The 21659-nt window shown below is 48.9% G+C and overlaps 15 non-coding genes across 15 annotated transcripts; all 15 read left to right on the top strand.

Annotated features, from left to right (window-relative positions):
* The first annotated feature begins 1607 nt into the window (after window positions 1-1607).
* Window positions 1608-1678, top strand: TRNAG-GCC (transfer RNA glycine (anticodon GCC)). Its single transcript has one exon. It is a non-coding gene; the product is annotated as a tRNA-Gly (tRNA).
* Window positions 1679-2567: 889 nt separating this feature from the next.
* On the top strand, window positions 2568-2640 carry TRNAA-AGC (transfer RNA alanine (anticodon AGC)). Its single transcript has one exon. It is a non-coding gene; the product is annotated as a tRNA-Ala (tRNA).
* Window positions 2641-4264: 1624 nt separating this feature from the next.
* On the top strand, window positions 4265-4335 carry TRNAG-GCC (transfer RNA glycine (anticodon GCC)). The gene has a single exon. It is a non-coding gene; the product is annotated as a tRNA-Gly (tRNA).
* An 889-nt stretch (window positions 4336-5224) lies between these two features.
* Window positions 5225-5297, top strand: TRNAA-AGC (transfer RNA alanine (anticodon AGC)). The gene has a single exon. It is a non-coding gene; the product is annotated as a tRNA-Ala (tRNA).
* Window positions 5298-6921: 1624 nt separating this feature from the next.
* On the top strand, window positions 6922-6992 carry TRNAG-GCC (transfer RNA glycine (anticodon GCC)). Its single transcript has one exon. It is a non-coding gene; the product is annotated as a tRNA-Gly (tRNA).
* An 889-nt stretch (window positions 6993-7881) lies between these two features.
* TRNAA-AGC (transfer RNA alanine (anticodon AGC)) lies at window positions 7882-7954 on the top strand. The gene has a single exon. It is a non-coding gene; the product is annotated as a tRNA-Ala (tRNA).
* Window positions 7955-10531: 2577 nt separating this feature from the next.
* On the top strand, window positions 10532-10604 carry TRNAA-AGC (transfer RNA alanine (anticodon AGC)). Its single transcript has one exon. It is a non-coding gene; the product is annotated as a tRNA-Ala (tRNA).
* A 1624-nt stretch (window positions 10605-12228) lies between these two features.
* On the top strand, window positions 12229-12299 carry TRNAG-GCC (transfer RNA glycine (anticodon GCC)). Its single transcript has one exon. It is a non-coding gene; the product is annotated as a tRNA-Gly (tRNA).
* Window positions 12300-13188: 889 nt separating this feature from the next.
* On the top strand, window positions 13189-13261 carry TRNAA-AGC (transfer RNA alanine (anticodon AGC)). The gene has a single exon. It is a non-coding gene; the product is annotated as a tRNA-Ala (tRNA).
* Window positions 13262-14885: 1624 nt separating this feature from the next.
* On the top strand, window positions 14886-14956 carry TRNAG-GCC (transfer RNA glycine (anticodon GCC)). The gene has a single exon. It is a non-coding gene; the product is annotated as a tRNA-Gly (tRNA).
* Window positions 14957-15845: 889 nt separating this feature from the next.
* Window positions 15846-15918, top strand: TRNAA-AGC (transfer RNA alanine (anticodon AGC)). The gene has a single exon. It is a non-coding gene; the product is annotated as a tRNA-Ala (tRNA).
* Window positions 15919-17542: 1624 nt separating this feature from the next.
* On the top strand, window positions 17543-17613 carry TRNAG-GCC (transfer RNA glycine (anticodon GCC)). The gene has a single exon. It is a non-coding gene; the product is annotated as a tRNA-Gly (tRNA).
* An 889-nt stretch (window positions 17614-18502) lies between these two features.
* On the top strand, window positions 18503-18575 carry TRNAA-AGC (transfer RNA alanine (anticodon AGC)). Its single transcript has one exon. It is a non-coding gene; the product is annotated as a tRNA-Ala (tRNA).
* Window positions 18576-20199: 1624 nt separating this feature from the next.
* Window positions 20200-20270, top strand: TRNAG-GCC (transfer RNA glycine (anticodon GCC)). The gene has a single exon. It is a non-coding gene; the product is annotated as a tRNA-Gly (tRNA).
* Window positions 20271-21159: 889 nt separating this feature from the next.
* On the top strand, window positions 21160-21232 carry TRNAA-AGC (transfer RNA alanine (anticodon AGC)). Its single transcript has one exon. It is a non-coding gene; the product is annotated as a tRNA-Ala (tRNA).
* The last annotated feature ends 427 nt before the right edge of the window (window positions 21233-21659 follow it).

Genomic DNA, 21659 nt, shown 5'->3' with positions numbered 1-21659 from the left:
GGGGTGACCTGCTTTGGATTTTTTTTTTCTTCAGGCTCGGCACTGAGCGCTGTGGGAAAAGCCTCGCCTCTCTAGTCAAAAGGCCAAGCAGGAGTCATCCTCGTAACATGTGCCATGGCGTTGACACTCTCGGGCAGATGTGGCTTCAGCCCATAAATTGACACAGAAGGACTAACACAAAGCATAAAGTGCTTGCTTTGCCTGCCAGAAGTCGCGCAAGGCAGTGTTGGACCAAAGCAATCTATTACCCAAAGCACGGCCAGCCTTCCATGGCCAAGAGACAATATTCCATTAGTGCAAAAAGTGCAAGTGCCATGTAGAAGCTGAGAGGTTTCCACTGGTTTTATCACCACAATCACGTCCCACTTCCTTGACACAGAAGTGTCACAGACCCAACCAGAACAGGGCTTTTGGAGGGAACTAGGGGCTAGCCTTCTGCCCACTGATTAGGGCCCATGGAGAGGGCAGATCATTCTCCAATGATGGACAACAACGCGATGAACGCTGAGAGCGAGGCTTGGATTACAACTCTGTATAAAGACAATAAATCTTCCCTTGCGGAGTGGATGGAAAGATGTCATATTAACCCGGTACAGGTCAATGGTCAGAGGAAATATGGTGGCCCTCGTGCAGACTGGGTTGGAGAAGATCCTCTGTTTGGGACAGAAATATTTATCAACAATCTCCCTCAAGAAATCTATGAATAGATCAATGAATTCCACAGTTCAGACTGTTGGAATATTGTATGAGTTTTGTCTTAGGATGGACAGATTAGACAAGTGAAAGCAAAGAGCTGAAAGACAGCACGTGTAGGGGACTTGGCGCATTGAGGGCTGGGTTTGTTGCCGGGCTGTCTGCGGTGTGCTCCCCGATTAATCAAAGCATTTTCTGGGTGAAAGAAAGCCCTTTGCCTAAGCAAAGAAAGAGAGATTGCCAGAGAAAAAGGTCAACTTAGCAGAGGATGGTTTCGATCCATCGACCTCTGGGTTATGGGCCCAGCACGCTTCCGCTGCGCCACTCTGCTCCAGGCCGGAAGACCCAGCAAAAATAGGAGGATGTAATATGCTACCGGTCCTACGGGACAAAAACTTCAGGAAATTCTTTGGCTGGGAGGCAACCTTGCCTGCCGCTCCACGGCCACTTTCCACATTCTGCTTATAGAAGGCTTTCATGGGAAAAGATCGGTTCCTCTCTGTTTCAGGCAGCTCCTATTGACTTTGCAGAGTCTCACATCAGGCCAATGTGGAGCCCCTCTAAAGATCTCCTACGGATGTGAATGGGGAGTGGGTCCATCCGGCAAAGTCGCAAGGTAGATTAATAGGCACTGACATTGATTTTGACAAGTCAACCCCAAGTCAAAGGTACTTAGAAAAAGCTCTGGCCCAGTCTTGGGGCTTTTCTTCTCCAATGGAAAGGCTTTCTAGCCTCAAAGACGCAATGGGCTGTCCTACATGTTCACAGTGGTGGTGTGTACGGCTGAAGAAAGGCATGTCTTAGGGTGGACTTGACCCACATCTGAATGTATTCACAGAGATGGTTACCATGGCCTAAAGCAGCACCTTTTAGCACCTGTCAGGCCAGGGAAGCCACATGTGTCCTGCCAAAGAGCATTGGTGGTTCAGTGGTAGAATTCTCGCCTGCCACGCGGGAGGCCCGGGTTCGATTCCCGGCCAATGCAATTATGCTCACTTTCTATCCAGCTATCGCCTCACAGGTAGCTCAGTATCCCACCGCCCCCAGATATCCAGTACCTTGGAAGGTGTCAAGGCTCATGTGTATTGTCTAGAACCTGCTAGTCGGTGTGGGCCTTTTTGAAACCACCTCCTTCAAATGACATCATGGAAAGCCATGGGGCCATACCGAAGGAAATGGTTGTTAGTCGCCCACGGACATGCTTGGAGGTGCCACTCTGCCACCAAGGGTTCCATGGATAACACCAGAACCCTCGTTACTGGCTGGAGAAGGAGCTTCTTCCCAAGGGATTCTGCTGTCCAAAGTCTCAGGAAAGAAAAAAGGGACCTCTGTGGAGGAAGAGTGAAAACCTTTGAAATTGGGAAAATGGAGGCTGTCTTGGTGTCTAGCGGCCACAGCCTAACCCATCAATGCTGACACGGGGAGGTGCCTGGAGATATAGCTATCTAACGTGGTAGGTGTTCTGATGCCATCTGATGGTTGGTTTCCAGATTGCATTCTGGGTGATCTTAGATGTATATACAGCATTTAAATGTGAAGCTGCAAGTAGTAAAAAATGAGGAAATATATCTATGCTTTGAGTCTGTGGAATGTAGACCTAATGTGTCATGTCAATAAGCAGCGTACGGGGTAAAAAGGTGATTTTTAATCCTTTGCGCTTGAAGATTGCATCTCTGGCAACAGTGCTAGTGAGAGAGGCAATTGTTGGTGGCAGTGAAGGAGTTGATTGCTGGCAGGTGGTATATAGCACTGGGATGCTGCATTGTGCTGTGCTGAATGAAACACAGTTACACAAAACAGATGGTGGACTTTATGCCGCGTAGCACATAAGAGAGCAGTGATCAATGAGAGCGCAAAGAAAGCACCGGAGCCAAGGGGGATTAGCTCAAGTGGTAGAGCGCTCGCTTAGCATGCGAGAGGTAGCGGGATCAATGCCCGCATCCTCCAAAGGAAAGCCCTCACGTGGGGTGACCTGCTTTGGATTTTTTTTTTCTTCAGGCTCGGCACTGAGCGCTGTGGGAAAAGCCTCGCCTCTCTAGTCAAAAGGCCAAGCAGGAGTCATCCTCGTAACATGTGCCATGGCGTTGACACTCTCGGGCAGATGTGGCTTCAGCCCATAAATTGACACAGAAGGACTAACACAAAGCATAAAGTGCTTGCTTTGCCTGCCAGAAGTCGCGCAAGGCAGTGTTGGACCAAAGCAATCTATTACCCAAAGCACGGCCAGCCTTCCATGGCCAAGAGACAATATTCCATTAGTGCAAAAAGTGCAAGTGCCATGTAGAAGCTGAGAGGTTTCCACTGGTTTTATCACCACAATCACGTCCCACTTCCTTGACACAGAAGTGTCACAGACCCAACCAGAACAGGGCTTTTGGAGGGAACTAGGGGCTAGCCTTCTGCCCACTGATTAGGGCCCATGGAGAGAGCAGATCATTCTCCAATGATGGACAACAACGCGATGAACGCTGAGAGCGAGGCTTGGATTACAACTCTGTATAAAGACAATAAATCTTCCCTTGCGGAGTGGATGGAAAGATGTCATATTAACCCGGTACAGGTCAATGGTCAGAGGAAATATGGTGGCCCTCGTGCAGACTGGGTTGGAGAAGATCCTCTGTTTGGGACAGAAATATTTATCAACAATCTCCCTCAAGAAATCTATGAATAGATCAATGAATTCCACAGTTCAGACTGTTGGAATATTGTATGAGTTTTGTCTTAGGATGGACAGATTAGACAAGTGAAAGCAAAGAGCTGAAAGACAGCACGTGTAGGGGACTTGGCTCATTGAGGGCTGGGTTTGTTGCCGGGCTGTCTGCGGTGTGCTCCCCGATTAATCAAAGCATTTTCTGGGTGAAAGAAAGCCCTTTGCCTAAGCAAAGAAAGAGAGATTGCCAGAGAAAAAGGTCAACTTAGCAGAGGATGGTTTCGATCCATCGACCTCTGGGTTATGGGCCCAGCACGCTTCCGCTGCGCCACTCTGCTCCAGGCCGGAAGACCCAGCAAAAATAGGAGGATGTAATATGCTACCGGTCCTACGGGACAAAAACTTCAGGAAATTCTTTGGCTGGGAGGCAACCTCTCCTGCCGCTCCACGGCCACTTTCCACATTCTGCTTATAGAAGGCTTTCATGGGAAAAGATCGGTTCCTCTCTGTTTCAGGCAGCTCCTATTGACTTTGCAGAGTCTCACATCAGGCCAATGTGGAGCCCCTCTAAAGATCTCCTACGGATGTGAATGGGGAGTGGGTCCATCCGGCAAAGTCGCAAGGTAGATTAATAGGCACTGACATTGATTTTGACAAGTCAACCCCAAGTCAAAGGTACTTAGAAAAAGCTCTGGCCCAGTCTTGGGGCTTTTCTTCTCTAATGGAAAGGCTTTCTAGCCTCAAAGACGCAATGGGCTGTCCTACATGTTCACAGTGGTGGTGTGTACGGCTGAAGAAAGGCATGTCTTTGGGTGGACTTGACCCACATCTGAATGTATTCACAGAGATGGTTACCATGGCCTAAAGCAGCACCTTTTAGCACCTGTCAGGCCAGGGAAGCCACATGTGTCCTGCCAAAGAGCATTGGTGGTTCAGTGGTAGAATTCTCGCCTGCCACGCGGGAGGCCCGGGTTCGATTCCCGGCCAATGCAATTATGCTCACTTTCTATCCAGCTATCGCCTCACAGGTAGCTCAGTATCCCGCCGCCCCCAGATATCCAGTACCTTGGAAGGTGTCAAGGCTCATGTGTATTGTCTAGAACCTGCTAGTCGGTGTGAGCCTTTTTGAAACCACCTCCTTCAAATGACATCATGGAAAGCCATGGGGCCATACCGAAGGAAATGGTTGTTAGTCGCCCACGGACATGCTTGGAGGTGCCACTCTGCCACCAAGGGTTCCATGGATAACACCAGAACCCTCGCTACTGGCTGGAGAAGGAGCTTCTTCCCAAGGGATTCTGCTGTCCAAATTCTCAGGAAAGAAAAAAGGGACCTCTGTGGAGGAAGAGTGAAAACCTTTGAAATTGGGAAAATGGAGGCTGTCTTGGTGTCTAGCGGCCACAGCCTAACCCATCAATGCTGACACGGGGAGGTGCCTGGAGATATAGCTATCTAACGTGGTAAGTGTTCTGATGCCATCTGATGGTTGGTTTCCAGATTGCATTCTGGGTGATCTTAGATGTATATACAGCATTTAAATGTGAAGCTGCAAGTAGTAAAAAATGAGGAAATATATCTATGCTTTGAGTCTGTGGAATGTAGACCTAATGTGTCATGTCAATAAGCAGCGTACGGGGTAAAAAGGTGATTTTTAATCCTTTGCGCTTGAAGATTGCATCTCTGGCAACAGTGCTAGTGAGAGAGGCAATTGTTGGTGGCAGTGAAGGAGTTGATTGCTGGCAGGTGGTATATAGCACTGGGATGCTGCATTGTGCTGTGCTGAATGAAACACAGTTACACAAAACAGATGGTGGACTTTATGCCGCGTAGCACATAAGAGAGCAGTGATCAACGAGAGCGCAAAGAAAGCACCGGAGCCAAGGGGGATTAGCTCAAGTGGTAGAGCGCTCGCTTAGCATGCGAGAGGTAGCGGGATCAATGCCCGCATCCTCCAAAGGAAAGCCCTCACGTGGGGTGACCTGCATTGGATTTTTTTTTTCTTCAGGCTCGGCACTGAGCGCTGTGGGAAAAGCCTCGCCTCTCTAGTCAAAAGGCCAAGCAGGAGTCATCCTCGTAACATGTGCCATGGCGTTGACACTCTCGGGCAGATGTGGCTTCAGCCCATAAATTGACACAGAAGGACTAACACAAAGCATAAAGTGCTTGCTTTGCCTGCCAGAAGCCGCGCAAGGCAGTGTTGGACCAAAGCAATCTATTACCCAAAGCACGGCCAGCCTTCCATGGCCAAGAGACAATATTCCATTAGTGCAAAAAGTGCAAGTGCCATGTAGAAGCTGAGAGGTTTCCACTGGTTTTATCACCACAATCACGTCCCACTTCCTTGACACAGAAGTGTCACAGACCCAACCAGAACAGGGCTTTTGGAGGGAACTAGGGGCTAGCCTTCTGCCCACTGATTAGGGCCCATAGAGAGGGCAGATCATTCTCCAATGATGGACAACAACGCGATGAACGCTGAGAGCGAGGCTTGGATTACAACTCTGTATAAAGACAATAAATCTTCCCTTGCGGAGTGGATGGAAAGATGTCATATTAACCCGGTACAGGTCAATGGTCAGAGGAAATATGGTGGCCCTCGTGCAGACTGGGTTGGAGAAGATCCTCTGTTTGGGACAGAAATATTTATCAACAATCTCCCTCAAGAAATCTATGAATAGATCAATGAATTCCACAGTTCAGACTGTTGGAATATTGTATGAGTTTTGTCTTAGGATGGACAGATTAGACAAGTGAAAGCAAAGAGCTGAAAGACAGCACGTGTAGGGGACTTGGCGCATTGAGGGCTGGGTTTGTTGCCGGGCTGTCTGCGGTGTGCTCCCCGATTAATCAAAGCATTTTCTGGGTGAAAGAAAGCCCTTTGCCTAAGCAAAGAAAGAGAGATTGCCAGAGAAAAAGGTCAACTTAGCAGAGGATGGTTTCGATCCATCGACCTCTGGGTTATGGGCCCAGCACGCTTCCGCTGCGCCACTCTGCTCCAGGCCGGAAGACCCAGCAAAAATAGGAGGATGTAATATGCTACCGGTCCTACGGGACAAAAACTTCAGGAAATTCTTTGGCTGGGAGGCAACCTTGCCTGCCGCTCCACGGCCACTTTCCACATTCTGCTTATAGAAGGCTTTCATGGGAAAAGATCGGTTCCTCTCTGTTTCAGGCAGCTCCTATTGACTTTGCAGAGTCTCACATCAGGCCAATGTGGAGCCCCTCTAAAGATCTCCTACGGATGTGAATGGGGAGTGGGTCCATCCGGCAAAGTCGCAAGGTAGATTAATAGGCACTGACATTGATTTTGACAAGTCAACCCCAAGTCAAAGGTACTTAGAAAAAGCTCTGGCCCAGTCTTGGGGCTTTTCTTCTCCAATGGAAAGGCTTTCTAGCCTCAAAGACGCAATGGGCTGTCCTACATGTTCACAGTGGTGGTGTGTACGGCTGAAGAAAGGCATGTCTTTGGGTGGACTTGACCCACATCTGAATGTATTCACAGAGATGGTTACCATGGCCTAAAGCAGCACCTTTTAGCACCTGTCAGGCCAGGGAAGCCACATGTGTCCTGCCAAAGAGCATTGGTGGTTCAGTGGTAGAATTCTCGCCTGCCACGCGGGAGGCCCGGGTTCGATTCCCGGCCAATGCAATTATGCTCACTTTCTATCCAGCTATCGCCTCACAGGTAGCTCAGTATCCCGCCGCCCCCAGATATCCAGTACCTTGGAAGGTGTCAAGGCTCATGTGTATTGTATAGAACCTGCTAGTCGGTGTGAGCCTTTTTGAAACCACCTCCTTCAAATGACATCATGGAAAGCCATGGGGCCATACCGAAGGAAATGGTTGTTAGTCGCCCACGGACATGCTTGGAGGTGCCACTCTGCCACCAAGGGTTCCATGGATAACACCAGAACCCTCGCTACTGGCTGGAGAAGGAGCTTCTTCCCAAGGGATTCTGCTGTCCAAAGTCTCAGGAAAGAAAAAAGGGACCTCTGTGGAGGAAGAGTGAAAACCTTTGAAATTGGGAAAATGGAGGCTGTCTTGGTGTCTAGCGGCCACAGCCTAACCCATCAATGCTGACACGGGGAGGTGCCTGGAGATATAGCTATCTAACGTGGTAGGTGTTCTGATGCCATCTGATGGTTGGTTTCCAGATTGCATTCTGGGTGATCTTAGATGTATATACAGCATTTAAATGTGAAGCTGCAAGTAGTAAAAAATGAGGAAATATATCTATGCTTTGAGTCTGTGGAATGTAGACCTAATGTGTCATGTCAATAAGCAGCGTACGGGGTAAAAAGGTGATTTTTAATCCTTTGCGCTTGAAGATTGCATCTCTGGCAACAGTGCTAGTGAGAGAGGCAATTGTTGGTGGCAGTGAAGGAGTTGATTGCTGGCAGGTGGTATATAGCACTGGGATGCTGCATTGTGCTGTGCTGAATGAAACACAGTTACACAAAACAGATGGTGGACTTTATGCCGCGTAGCACATAAGAGAGCAGTGATCAACAAGAGCGCAAAGAAAGCACCGGAGCCAAGGGGGATTAGCTCAAGTGGTAGAGCGCTCGCTTAGCATGCGAGAGGTAGCGGGATCAATGCCCGCATCCTCCAAAGGAAAGCCCTCACGTGGGGTGACCTGCTTTGGATTTTTTTTTTCTTCAGGCTCGGCACTGAGCGCTGTGGGAAAAGCCTCGCCTCTCTAGTCAAAAGGCCAAGCAGGAGTCATCCTCGTAACATGTGCCATGGCGTTGACACTCTCGGGCAGATGTGGCTTCAGCCCATAAATTGACACAGAAGGACTAACACAAAGCATAAAGTGCTTGCTTTGCCTGCCAGAAGTCGCGCAAGGCAGTGTTGGACCAAAGCAATCTATTACCCAAAGCACGGCCAGCCTTCCATGGCCAAGAGACAATATTCCATTAGTGCAAAAAGTGCAAGTGCCATGTAGAAGCTGAGAGGTTTCCACTGGTTTTATCACCACAATCACGTCCCACTTCCTTGACACAGAAGTGTCACAGACCCAACCAGAACAGGGCTTTTGGAGGGAACTAGGGGCTAGCCTTCTGCCCACTGATTAGGGCCCATGGAGAGGGCAGATCATTCTCCAATGATGGACAACAACGCGATGAACGCTGAGAGCGAGGCTTGGATTACAACTCTGTATAAAGACAATAAATCTTCCCTTGCGGAGTGGATGGAAAGATGTCATATTAACCCGGTACAGGTCAATGGTCAGAGGAAATATGGTGGCCCTCGTGCAGACTGGGTTGGAGAAGATCCTCTGTTTGGGACAGAAATATTTATCAACAATCTCCCTCAAGAAATCTATGAATAGATCAATGAATTCCACAGTTCAGACTGTTGGAATATTGTATGAGTTTTGTCTTAGGATGGACAGATTTGACAAGTGAAAGCAAAGAGCTGAAAGTCAGCACGTGTAGGGGACTTGGCGCATTGAGGGCTGGGTTTGTTGCCGGGCTGTCTGCGGTGTGCTCCCCGATTAATCAAAGCATTTTCTGGGTGAAAGAAAGCCCTTTGCCTAAGCAAAGAAAGAGAGATTGCCAGAGAAAAAGGTCAACTTAGCAGAGGATGGTTTCGATCCATCGACCTCTGGGTTATGGGCCCAGCACGCTTCCGCTGCGCCACTCTGCTCCAGGCTGGAAGACCCAGCAAAAATAGGAGGATGTAATATGCTACCGGTCCTACGGCACAACAACTTCAGGAAATTCTTTGGCTGGGAGGCAACCTCGCCTGCCGCTCCACGGCCACTTTCCACATTCTGCTTATAGAAGGCTTTCATGGGAAAAGATCGGTTCCTCTCTGTTTCAGGCAGCTCCTATTGACTTTGCAGAGTCTCACATCAGGCCAATGTGGAGCCCCTCTAAAGATCTCCTACGGATGTGAATGGGGAGTGGGTCCATCCGGCAAAGTCGCAAGGTAGATTAATAGGCACTGACATTGATTTTGACAAGTCAACCCCAAGTCAAAGGTACTTAGAAAAAGCTCTGGCCCAGTCTTGGGGCTTTTCTTCTCCAATGGAAAGGCTTTCTAGCCTCAAAGACGCAATGGGCTGTCCTACATGTTCACAGTGGTGGTGTGTACGGCTGAAGAAAGGCATGTCTTTGGGTGGACTTGACCCACATCTGAATGTATTCACAGAGATGGTTACCATGGCCTAAAGCAGCACCTTTTAGCACCTGTCAGGCCAGGGAAGCCACATGTGTCCTGCCAAAGAGCATTGGTGGTTCAGTGGTAGAATTCTCGCCTGCCACGCGGGAGGCCCGGGTTCGATTCCCAGCCAATGCAATTATGCTCACTTTCTATCCAGCTATCGCCTCACAGGTAGCTCAGTATCCCCCAGATATCCAGTACCTTGGAAGGTGTCAAGGCTCATGTGTATTGTCTAGAACCTGCTAGTCGGTGTGAGCCTTTTTGAAACCACCTCCTTCAAATGACATCATGGAAAGCCATGGGGCCATACCGAAGGAAATGGTTGTTAGTCGCCCACGGACATGCTTGGAGGTGCCACTCTGCCACCAAGGGTTCCATGGATAACACCAGAACCCTCGCTACTGGCTGGAGAAGGAGCTTCTTCCCAAGGGATTCTGCTGTCCAAAGTCTCAGGAAAGAAAAAAGGGACCTCTGTGGAGGAAGAGTGAAAACCTTTGAAATTGGGAAAATGGAGGCTGTCTTGGTGTCTAGCGGCCACAGCCTAACCCATCAATGCTGACACGGGGAGGTGCCTGGAGATATAGCTATCTAACGTGGTAGGTGTTCTGATGCCATCTGATGGTTGGTTTCCAGATTGCATTCTGGGTGATCTTAGATGTATATACAGCATTTAAATGTGAAGCTGCAAGTAGTAAAAAATGAGGAAATATATCTATGCTTTGAGTCTGTGGAATGTAGACCTAATGTGTCATGTCAATAAGCAGCGTACGGGGTAAAAAGGTGATTTTTAATCCTTTGCGCTTGAAGATTGCATCTCTGGCAACAGTGCTAGTGAGAGAGGCAATTGTTGGTGGCAGTGAAGGAGTTGATTGCTGGCAGGTGGTATATAGCACTGGGATGCTGCATTGTGCTGTGCTGAATGAAACACAGTTACACAAAACAGATGGTGGACTTTATGCCGCGTAGCACATAAGAGAGCAGTGATCAATGAGAGCGCAAAGAAAGCACCAGAGCCAAGGGGGATTAGCTCAAGTGGTAGAGCGCTCGCTTAGCATGCGAGAGGTAGCGGGATCAATGCCCGCATCCTCCAAAGGAAAGCCCTCACGTGGGGTGACCTGCTTTGGATTTTTTTTTTCTTCAGGCTCGGCACTGAGCGCTGTGGGAAAAGCCTCGCCTCTCTAGTCAAAAGGCCAAGCAGGAGTCATCCTCGTAACATGTGCCATGGCGTTGACACTCTCGGGCAGATGTGGCTTCAGCCCATAAATTGACACAGAAGGACTAACACAAAGCATAAAGTGCTTGCTTTGCCTGCCAGAAGTCGCGCAAGGCAGTGTTGGACCAAAGCAATCTATTACCCAAAGCACGGCCAGCCTTCCATGGCCAAGAGACAATATTCCATTAGTGCAAAAAGTGCAAGTGCCATGTAGAAGCTGAGAGGTTTCCACTGGTTTTATCACCACAATCACGTCCCACTTCCTTGACACAGAAGTGTCACAGACCCAACCAGAACAGGGCTTTTGGAGGGAACTAGGGGCTAGCCTTCTGCCCACTGATTAGGGCCCATGGAGAGAGCAGATCATTCTCCAATGATGGACAACAACGCGATGAACGCTGAGAGCGAGGCTTGGATTACAACTCTGTATAAAGACAATAAATCTTCCCTTGCGGAGTGGATGGAAAGATGTCATATTAACCCGGTACAGGTCAATGGTCAGAGGAAATATGGTGGCCCTCGTGCAGACTGGGTTGGAGAAGATCCTCTGTTTGGGACAGAAATATTTATCAACAATCTCCCTCAAGAAATCTATGAATAGATCAATGAATTCCACAGTTCAGACTGTTGGAATATTGTATGAGTTTTGTCTTAGGATGGACAGATTAGACAAGTGAAAGCAAAGAGCTGAAAGACAGCACGTGTAGGGGACTTGGCTCATTGAGGGCTGGGTTTGTTGCCGGGCTGTCTGCGGTGTGCTCCCCGATTAATCAAAGCATTTTCTGGGTGAAAGAAAGCCCTTTGCCTAAGCAAAGAAAGAGAGATTGCCAGAGAAAAAGGTCAACTTAGCAGAGGATGGTTTCGATCCATCGACCTCTGGGTTATGGGCCCAGCACGCTTCCGCTGCGCCACTCTGCTCCAGGCCGGAAGACCCAGCAAAAATAGGAGGATGTAATATGCTACCGGTCCTACGGGACAAAAACTTCAGGAAATTCTTTGGCTGGGAGGCAACCTCTCCTGCCGCTCCACGGCCACTTTCCACATTCTGCTTATAGAAGGCTTTCATGGGAAAAGATCGGTTCCTCTCTGTTTCAGGCAGCTCCTATTGACTTTGCAGAGTCTCACATCAGGCCAATGTGGAGCCCCTCTAAAGATCTCCTACAGATGTGAATGGGGAGTGGGTCCATCCGGCAAAGTCGCAAGGTAGATTAATAGGCACTGACATTGATTTTGACAAGTCAACCCCAAGTCAAAGGTACTTAGAAAAAGCTCTGGCCCAGTCTTGGGGCTTTTCTTCTCCAATGGAAAGGCTTTCTAGCCTCAAAGACGCAATGGGCTGTCCTACATGTTCACAGTGGTGATGTGTACGGCTGAAGAAAGGCATGTCTTTGGGTGGACTTGACCCACATCTGAATGTATTCACAGAGATGGTTACCATGGCCTAAAGCAGCACCTTTTAGCACCTGTCAGGCCAGGGAAGCCACATGTGTCCTGCCAAAGAGCATTGGTGGTTCAGTGGTAGAATTCTCGCCTGCCACGCGGGAGGCCCGGGTTCGATTCCCGGCCAATGCAATTATGCTCACTTTCTATCCAGCTATCGGCTCACAGGTAGCTCAGTATCCCGCCGCCCCCAGATATCCAGTACCTTGGAAGGTGTCAAGGCTCATGTGTATTGTCTAGAACCTGCTAGTCGGTGTGAGCCTTTTTGAAACCACCTCCTTCAAATGACATCATGGAAAGCCATGGGGCCATACCGAAGGAAATGGTTGTTAGTCGCCCACGGACATGCTTGGAGGTGCCACTCTGCCACCAAGGGTTCCATGGATAACACCAGAACCCTCGCTACTGGCTGGAGAAGGAGCTTCTTCCCAAGGGATTCTGCTGTCCAAAGTCTCAGGAAAGAAAAAAGGGACCTCTGTAGAGGAAGAGTGAAAACCTTTGAAATTGGGAAAATGGAGGCTGTCTTGGTGTCTAGCGGCCACAGCCTAACCCATCAATGCTGACACGGGGAGGTGCCTGGAGATATAGCTATCTAACGTGGTAGGTGTTCTGATGCCATCTGATGGTTGGTTTCCAGATTGCATTCTGGGTGATCTTAGATGTATATACAGCATTTAAATGTGAAGCTGCAAGTAGTAAAAAATGAGGAAATATATCTATGCTTTGAGTCTGTGGAATGTAGACCTAATGTGTCATGTCAATAAGCAGCGTACGGGGTAAAAAGGTGATTTTTAATCCTTTGCGCTTGAAGATTGCATCTCTGGCAACAGTGCTAGTGAGAGAGGCAATTGTTGGTGGCAGTGAAGGAGTTGATTGCTGGCAGGTGGTATATAGCACTGGGATGCTGCATTGTGCTGTGCTGAATGAAACACAGTTACACAAAACAGATGGTGGACTTTATGCCGCGTAGCACATAAGAGAGCAGTGATCAACAAGAGCGCAAAGAAAGCACCGGAGCCAAGGGGGATTAGCTCAAGTGGTAGAGCGCTCGCTTAGCATGCGAGAGGTAGCGGGATCAATGCCCGCATCCTCCAAAGGAAAGCCCTCACGTGGGGTGACCTGCTTTGGATTTTTTTTTTCTTCAGGCTCGGCACTGAGCGCTGTGGGAAAAGCCTCGCCTCTCTAGTCAAAAGGCCAAGCAGGAGTCATCCTCGTAACATGTGCCATGGCGTTGACACTCTCGGGCAGATGTGGCTTCAGCCCATAAATTGACACAGAAGGACTAACACAAAGCATAAAGTGCTTGCTTTGCCTGCCAGAAGTCGCGCAAGGCAGTGTTGGACCAAAGCAATCTATTACCCAAAGCACGGCCAGCCTTCCATGGCCAAGAGACAATATTCCATTAGTGCAAAAAGTGCAAGTGCCATGTAGAAGCTGAGAGGTTTCCACTGGTTTTATCACCACAATCACGTCCCACTTCCTTGACACAGAAGTGTCACAGACCCAACCAGAACAGGGCTTTTGGAGGGAACTAGGGGCTAGCCTTCTGCCCACTGATTAGGGCCCATGGAGAGGGCAGATCATTCTCCAATGATGGACAACAACGCGATGAACGCTGAGAGCGAGGCTTGGATTACAACTCTGTATAAAGACAATAAATCTTCCCTTGCGGAGTGGATGGAAAGATGTCATATTAACCCGGTACAGGTCAATGGTCAGAGGAAATATGGTGGCCCTCGTGCAGACTGGGTTGGAGAAGATCCTCTGTTTGGGACAGAAATATTTATCAACAATCTCCCTCAAGAAATCTATGAATAGATCAATGAATTCCACAGTTCAGACTGTTGGAATATTGTATGAGTTTTGTCTTAGGATGGACAGATTAGACAAGTGAAAGCAAAGAGCTGAAAGACAGCACGTGTAGGGGACTTGGCGCATTGAGGGCTGGGTTTGTTGCCGGGCTGTCTGCGGTGTGCTCCCCGATTAATCAAAGCATTTTCTGGGTGAAAGAAAGCCCTTTGCCTAAGCAAAGAAAGAGAGATTGCCAGAGAAAAAGGTCAACTTAGCAGAGGATGGTTTCGATCCATCGACCTCTGGGTTATGGGCCCAGCACGCTTCCGCTGCGCCACTCTGCTCCAGGCCGGAAGACCCAGCAAAAATAGGAGGATGTAATATGCTACCGGTCCTACGGGACAAAAACTTCAGGAAATTCTTTGGCTGGGAGGCAACCTTGCCTGCCGCTCCACGGCCACTTTCCACATTCTGCTTATAGAAGGCTTTCATGGGAAAAGATCGGTTCCTCTCTGTTTCAGGCAGCTCCTATTGACTTTGCAGAGTCTCACATCAGGCCAATGTGGAGCCCCTCTAAAGATCTCCTACGGATGTGAATGGGGAGTGGGTCCATCCGGCAAAGTCGCAAGGTAGATTAATAGGCACTGACATTGATTTTGACAAGTCAACCCCAAGTCAAAGGTACTTAGAAAAAGCTCTGGCCCAGTCTTGGGGCTTTTCTTCTCCAATGGAAAGGCTTTCTAGCCTCAAAGACGCAATGGGCTGTCCTACATGTTCACAGTGGTGGTGTGTACGGCTGAAGAAAGGCATGTCTTTGGGTGGACTTGACCCACATCTGAATGTATTCACAGAGATGGTTACCATGGCCTAAAGCAGCACCTTTTAGCACCTGTCAGGCCAGGGAAGCCACATGTGTCCTGCCAAAGAGCATTGGTGGTTCAGTGGTAGAATTCTCGCCTGCCACGCGGGAGGCCCGGGTTCGATTCCCGGCCAATGCAATTATGCTCACTTTCTATCCAGCTATCGCCTCACAGGTAGCTCAGTATCCCACCGCCCCCAGATATCCAGTACCTTGGAAGGTGTCAAGGCTCATGTGTATTGTCTAGAACCTGCTAGTCGGTGTGGGCCTTTTTGAAACCACCTCCTTCAAATGACATCATGGAAAGCCATGGGGCCATACCGAAGGAAATGGTTGTTAGTCGCCCACGGACATGCTTGGAGGTGCCACTCTGCCACCAAGGGTTCCATGGATAACACCAGAACCCTCGCTACTGGCTGGAGAAGGAGCTTCTTCCCAAGGGATTCTGCTGTCCAAAGTCTCAGGAAAGAAAAAAGGGACCTCTGTAGAGGAAGAGTGAAAACCTTTGAAATTGGGAAAATGGAGGCTGTCTTGGTGTCTAGCGGCCACAGCCTAACCCATCAATGCTGACACGGGGAGGTGCCTGGAGATATAGCTATCTAACGTGGTAGGTGTTCTGATGCCATCTGATGGTTGGTTTCCAGATTGCATTCTGGGTGATCTTAGATGTATATACAGCATTTAAATGTGAAGCTGCAAGTAGTAAAAAATGAGGAAATATATCTATGCTTTGAGTCTGTGGAATGTAGACCTAATGTGTCATGTCAATAAGCAGCGTACGGGGTAAAAAGGTGATTTTTAATCCTTTGCGCTTGAAGATTGCATCTCTGGCAACAGTGCTAGTGAGAGAGGCAATTGTTGGTGGCAGTGAAGGAGTTGATTGCTGGCAGGTGGTATATAGCACTGGGATGCTGCATTGTGCTGTGCTGAATGAAACACAGTTACACAAAACAGATGGTGGACTTTATGCCGCGTAGCACATAAGAGAGCAGTGATCAACAAGAGCGCAAAGAAAGCACCGGAGCCAAGGGGGATTAGCTCAAGTGGTAGAGCGCTCGCTTAGCATGCGAGAGGTAGCGGGATCAATGCCCGCATCCTCCAAAGGAAAGCCCTCACGTGGGGTGACCTGCTTTGGATTTTTTTTTTCTTCAGGCTCGGCACTGAGCGCTGTGGGAAAAGCCTCGCCTCTCTAGTCAAAAGGCCAAGCAGGAGTCATCCTCGTAACATGTGCCATGGCGTTGACACTCTCGGGCAGATGTGGCTTCAGCCCATAAATTGACACAGAAGGACTAACACAAAGCATAAAGTGCTTGCTTTGCCTGCCAGAAGTCGCGCAAGGCAGTGTTGGACCAAAGCAATCTATTACCCAAAGCACGGCCAGCCTTCCATGGCCAAGAGACAATATTCCATTAGTGCAAAAAGTGCAAGTGCCATGTAGAAGCTGAGAGGTTTCCACTGGTTTTATCACCACAATCACGTCCCACTTCCTTGACACAGAAGTGTCACAGACCCAACCAGAACAGGGCTTTTGGAGGGAACTAGGGGCTAGCCTTCTGCCCACTGATTAGGGCCCATGGAGAGGGCAGATCATTCTCCAATGATGGACAACAACGCGATGAACGCTGAGAGCGAGGCTTGGATTACAACTCTGTATAAAGACAATAAATCTTCCCTTGCGGAGTGGATGGAAAGATGTCATATTAACCCGGTACAGGTCAATGGTCAGAGGAAATATGGTGGCCCTCGTGCAGACTGGGTTGGAGAAGATCCTCTGTTTGGGACAGAAATATTTATCAACAATCTCCCTCAAGAAATCTATGAATAGATCAATGAATTCCACAGTTCAGACTGTTGGAATATTGTATGAGTTTTGTCTTAGGATGGACAGATTAGACAAGTGAAAGCAAAGAGCTGAAAGACAGCACGTGTAGGGGACTTGGCGCATTGAGGGCTGGGTTTGTTGCCGGGCTGTCTGCGGTGTGCTCCCCGATTAATCAAAGCATTTTCTGGGTGAAAGAAAGCCCTTTGCCTAAGCAAAGAAAGAGAGATTGCCAGAGAAAAAGGTCAACTTAGCAGAGGATGGTTTCGATCCATCGACCTCTGGGTTATGGGCCCAGCACGCTTCCGCTGCGCCACTCTGCTCCAGGCCGGAAGACCCAGCAAAAATAGGAGGATGTAATATGCTACCGGTCCTACGGGACAAAAACTTCAGGAAATTCTTTGGCTGGGAGGCAACCTTGCCTGCCGCTCCACGGCCACTTTCCACATTCTGCTTATAGAAGGCTTTCATGGGAAAAGATCGGTTCCTCTCTGTTTCAGGCAGCTCCTATTGACTTTGCAGAGTCTCACATCAGGCCAATGTGGAGCCCCTCTAAAGATCTCCTACGGATGTGAATGGGGAGTGGGTCCATCCGGCAAAGTCGCAAGGTAGATTAATAGGCACTGACATTGATTTTGACAAGTCAACCCCAAGTCAAAGGTACTTAGAAAAAGCTCTGGCCCAGTCTTGGGGCTTTTCTTCTCCAATGGAAAGGCTTTCTAGCCTCAAAGACGCAATGGGCTGTCCTACATGTTCACAGTGGTGGTGTGTACGGCTGAAGAAAGGCATGTCTTTGGGTGGACTTGACCCACATCTGAATGTATTCACAGAGATGGTTACCATGGCCTAAAGCAGCACCTTTTAGCACCTGTCAGGCCAGGGAAGCCACATGTGTCCTGCCAAAGAGCATTGGTGGTTCAGTGGTAGAATTCTCGCCTGCCACGCGGGAGGCCCGGGTTCGATTCCCGGCCAATGCAATTATGCTCACTTTCTATCCAGCTATCGCCTCACAGGTAGCTCAGTATCCCACCGCCCCCAGATATCCAGTACCTTGGAAGGTGTCAAGGCTCATGTGTATTGTCTAGAACCTGCTAGTCGGTGTGGGCCTTTTTGAAACCACCTCCTTCAAATGACATCATGGAAAGCCATGGGGCCATACCGAAGGAAATGGTTGTTAGTCGCCCACGGACATGCTTGGAGGTGCCACTCTGCCACCAAGGGTTCCATGGATAACACCAGAACCCTCGTTACTGGCTGGAGAAGGAGCTTCTTCCCAAGGGATTCTGCTGTCCAAAGTCTCAGGAAAGAAAAAAGGGACCTCTGTGGAGGAAGAGTGAAAACCTTTGAAATTGGGAAAATGGAGGCTGTCTTGGTGTCTAGCGGCCACAGCCTAACCCATCAATGCTGACACGGGGAGGTGCCTGGAGATATAGCTATCTAACGTGGTAGGTGTTCTGATGCCATCTGATGGTTGGTTTCCAGATTGCATTCTGGGTGATCTTAGATGTATATACAGCATTTAAATGTGAAGCTGCAAGTAGTAAAAAATGAGGAAATATATCTATGCTTTGAGTCTGTGGAATGTAGACCTAATGTGTCATGTCAATAAGCAGCGTACGGGGTAAAAAGGTGATTTTTAATCCTTTGCGCTTGAAGATTGCATCTCTGGCAACAGTGCTAGTGAGAGAGGCAATTGTTGGTGGCAGTGAAGGAGTTGATTGCTGGCAGGTGGTATATAGCACTGGGATGCTGCATTGTGCTGTGCTGAATGAAACACAGTTACACAAAACAGATGGTGGACTTTATGCCGCGTAGCACATAAGAGAGCAGTGATCAATGAGAGCGCAAAGAAAGCACCGGAGCCAAGGGGGATTAGCTCAAGTGGTAGAGCGCTCGCTTAGCATGCGAGAGGTAGCGGGATCAATGCCCGCATCCTCCAAAGGAAAGCCCTCACGTGGGGTGACCTGCTTTGGATTTTTTTTTTCTTCAGGCTCGGCACTGAGCGCTGTGGGAAAAGCCTCGCCTCTCTAGTCAAAAGGCCAAGCAGGAGTCATCCTCGTAACATGTGCCATGGCGTTGACACTCTCGGGCAGATGTGGCTTCAGCCCATAAATTGACACAGAAGGACTAACACAAAGCATAAAGTGCTTGCTTTGCCTGCCAGAAGTCGCGCAAGGCAGTGTTGGACCAAAGCAATCTATTACCCAAAGCACGGCCAGCCTTCCATGGCCAAGAGACAATATTCCATTAGTGCAAAAAGTGCAAGTGCCATGTAGAAGCTGAGAGGTTTCCACTGGTTTTATCACCACAATCACGTCCCACTTCCTTGACACAGAAGTGTCACAGACCCAACCAGAACAGGGCTTTTGGAGGGAACTAGGGGCTAGCCTTCTGCCCACTGATTAGGGCCCATGGAGAGGGCAGATCATTCTCCAATGATGGACAACAACGCGATGAACGCTGAGAGCGAGGCTTGGATTGCAACTCTGTATAAAGACAATAAATCTTCCCTTGCGGAGTGGATGGAAAGATGTCATATTAACCCGGTACAGGTCAATGGTCAGAGGAAATATGGTGGCCCTCGTGCAGACTGGGTTGGAGAAGATCCTCTGTTTGGGACAGAAATATTTATCAACAATCTCCCTCAAGAAATCTATGAATAGATCAATGAATTCCACAGTTCAGACTGTTGGAATATTGTATGAGTTTTGTCTTAGGATGGACAGATTAGACAAGTGAAAGCAAAGAGCTGAAAGACAGCACGTGTAGGGGACTTGGCTCATTGAGGGCTGGGTTTGTTGCCGGGCTGTCTGCGGTGTGCTCCCCGATTAATCAAAGCATTTTCTGGGTGAAAGAAAGCCCTTTGCCTAAGCAAAGAAAGAGAGATTGCCAGAGAAAAAGGTCAACTTAGCAGAGGATGGTTTCGATCCATCGACCTCTGGGTTATGGGCCCAGCACGCTTCCGCTGCGCCACTCTGCTCCAGGCCGGAAGACCCAGCAAAAATAGGAGGATGTAATATGCTACCGGTCCTACGGGACAAAAACTTCAGGAAATTCTTTGGCTGGGAGGCAACCTCTCCTGCCGCTCCACGGCCACTTTCCACATTCTGCTTATAGAAGGCTTTCATGGGAAAAGATCGGTTCCTCTCTGTTTCAGGCAGCTCCTATTGACTTTGCAGAGTCTCACATCAGGCCAATGTGGAGCCCCTCTAAAGATCTCCTACGGATGTGAATGGGGAGTGGGTCCATCCGGCAAAGTCGCAAGGTAGATTAATAGGCACTGACATTGATTTTGACAAGTCAACCCCAAGTCAAAGGTACTTAGAAAAAGCTCTGGCCCAGTCTTGGGGCTTTTCTTCTCCAATGGAAAGGCTTTCTAGCCTCAAAGACGCAATGGGCTGTCCTACATGTTCACAGTGGTGGTGTGTACGGCTGAAGAAAGGCATGTCTTTGGGTGGACTTGACCCACATCTGAATGTATTCACAGAGATGGTTACCATGGCCTAAAGCAGCACCTTTTAGCACCTGTCAGGCCAGGGAAGCCACATGTGTCCTGCCAAAGAGCATTGGTGGTTCAGTGGTAGAATTCTCGCCTGCCACGCGGGAGGCCCGGGTTCGATTCCCGGCCAATGCAATTATGCTCACTTTCTATCCAGCTATCGCCTCACAGGTAGCTCAGTATCCCGCCGCCCCCAGATATCCAGTACCTTGGAAGGTGTCAAGGCTCATGTGTATTGTCTAGAACCTGCTAGTCGGTGTGAGCCTTTTTGAAACCACCTCCTTCAAATGACATCATGGAAAGCCATGGGGCCATACCGAAGGAAATGGTTGTTAGTCGCCCACGGACATGCTTGGAGGTGCCACTCTGCCACCAAGGGTTCCATGGATAACACCAGAACCCTCGCTACTGGCTGGAGAAGGGGCTTCTTCCCAAGGGATTCTGCTGTCCAAAGTCTCAGGAAAGAAAAAAGGGACCTCTGTAGAGGAAGAGTGAAAACCTTTGAAATTGGGAAAATGGAGGCTGTCTTGGTGTCTAGCGGCCACAGCCTAACCCATCAATGCTGACACGGGGAGGTGCCTGGAGATATAGCTATCTAACGTGGTAGGTGTTCTGATGCCATCTGATGGTTGGTTTCCAGATTGCATTCTGGGTGATCTTAGATGTATATACAGCATTTAAATGTGAAGCTGCAAGTAGTAAAAAATGAGGAAATATATCTATGCTTTGAGTCTGTGGAATGTAGACCTAATGTGTCATGTCAATAAGCAGCGTACGGGGTAAAAAGGTGATTTTTAATCCTTTGCGCTTGAAGATTGCATCTCTGGCAACAGTGCTAGTGAGAGAGGCAATTGTTGGTGGCAGTGAAGGAGTTGATTGCTGGCAGGTGGTATATAGCACTGGGATGCTGCATTGTGCTGTGCTGAATGAAACACAGTTACACAAAACAGATGGTGGACTTTATGCCGCGTAGCACATAAGAGAGCAGTGATCAACAAGAGCGCAAAGAAAGCACCGGAGCCAAGGGGGATTAGCTCAAGTGGTAGAGCGCTCGCTTAGCATGCGAGAGGTAGCGGGATCAATGCCCGCATCCTCCAAAGGAAAGCCCTCACGTGGGGTGACCTGCTTTGGATTTTTTTTTTTCTTCAGGCTCGGCACTGAGCGCTGTGGGAAAAGCCTCGCCTCTCTAGTCAAAAGGCCAAGCAGGAGTCATCCTCGTAACATGTGCCATGGCGTTGACACTCTCGGGCAGATGTGGCTTCAGCCCATAAATTGACACAGAAGGACTAACACAAAGCATAAAGTGCTTGCTTTGCCTGCCAGAGTCGCGCAAGGCAGTGTTGGACCAAAGCAATCTATTACCCAAAGCACGGCCAGCCTTCCATGGCCAAGAGACAATATTCCATTAGTGCAAAAAGTGCAAGTGCCATGTAGAAGCTGAGAGGTTTCCACTGGTTTTATCACCACAATCACGTCCCACTTCCTTGACACAGAAGTGTCACAGACCCAACCAGAACAGGGCTT

This window comes from Staurois parvus, unplaced genomic scaffold, assembly GCF_062004578.1.
Source record: "Staurois parvus isolate SC_StPar_1 unplaced genomic scaffold, SC_StPar_1.0 ptg001130l, whole genome shotgun sequence".
NCBI classification, from domain to species: Eukaryota; Metazoa; Chordata; class Amphibia; order Anura; family Ranidae; genus Staurois; species Staurois parvus.
Note: the sequence above shows the minus strand (reverse complement) of the source record. Positions and strands in the feature narration are given on the sequence as shown.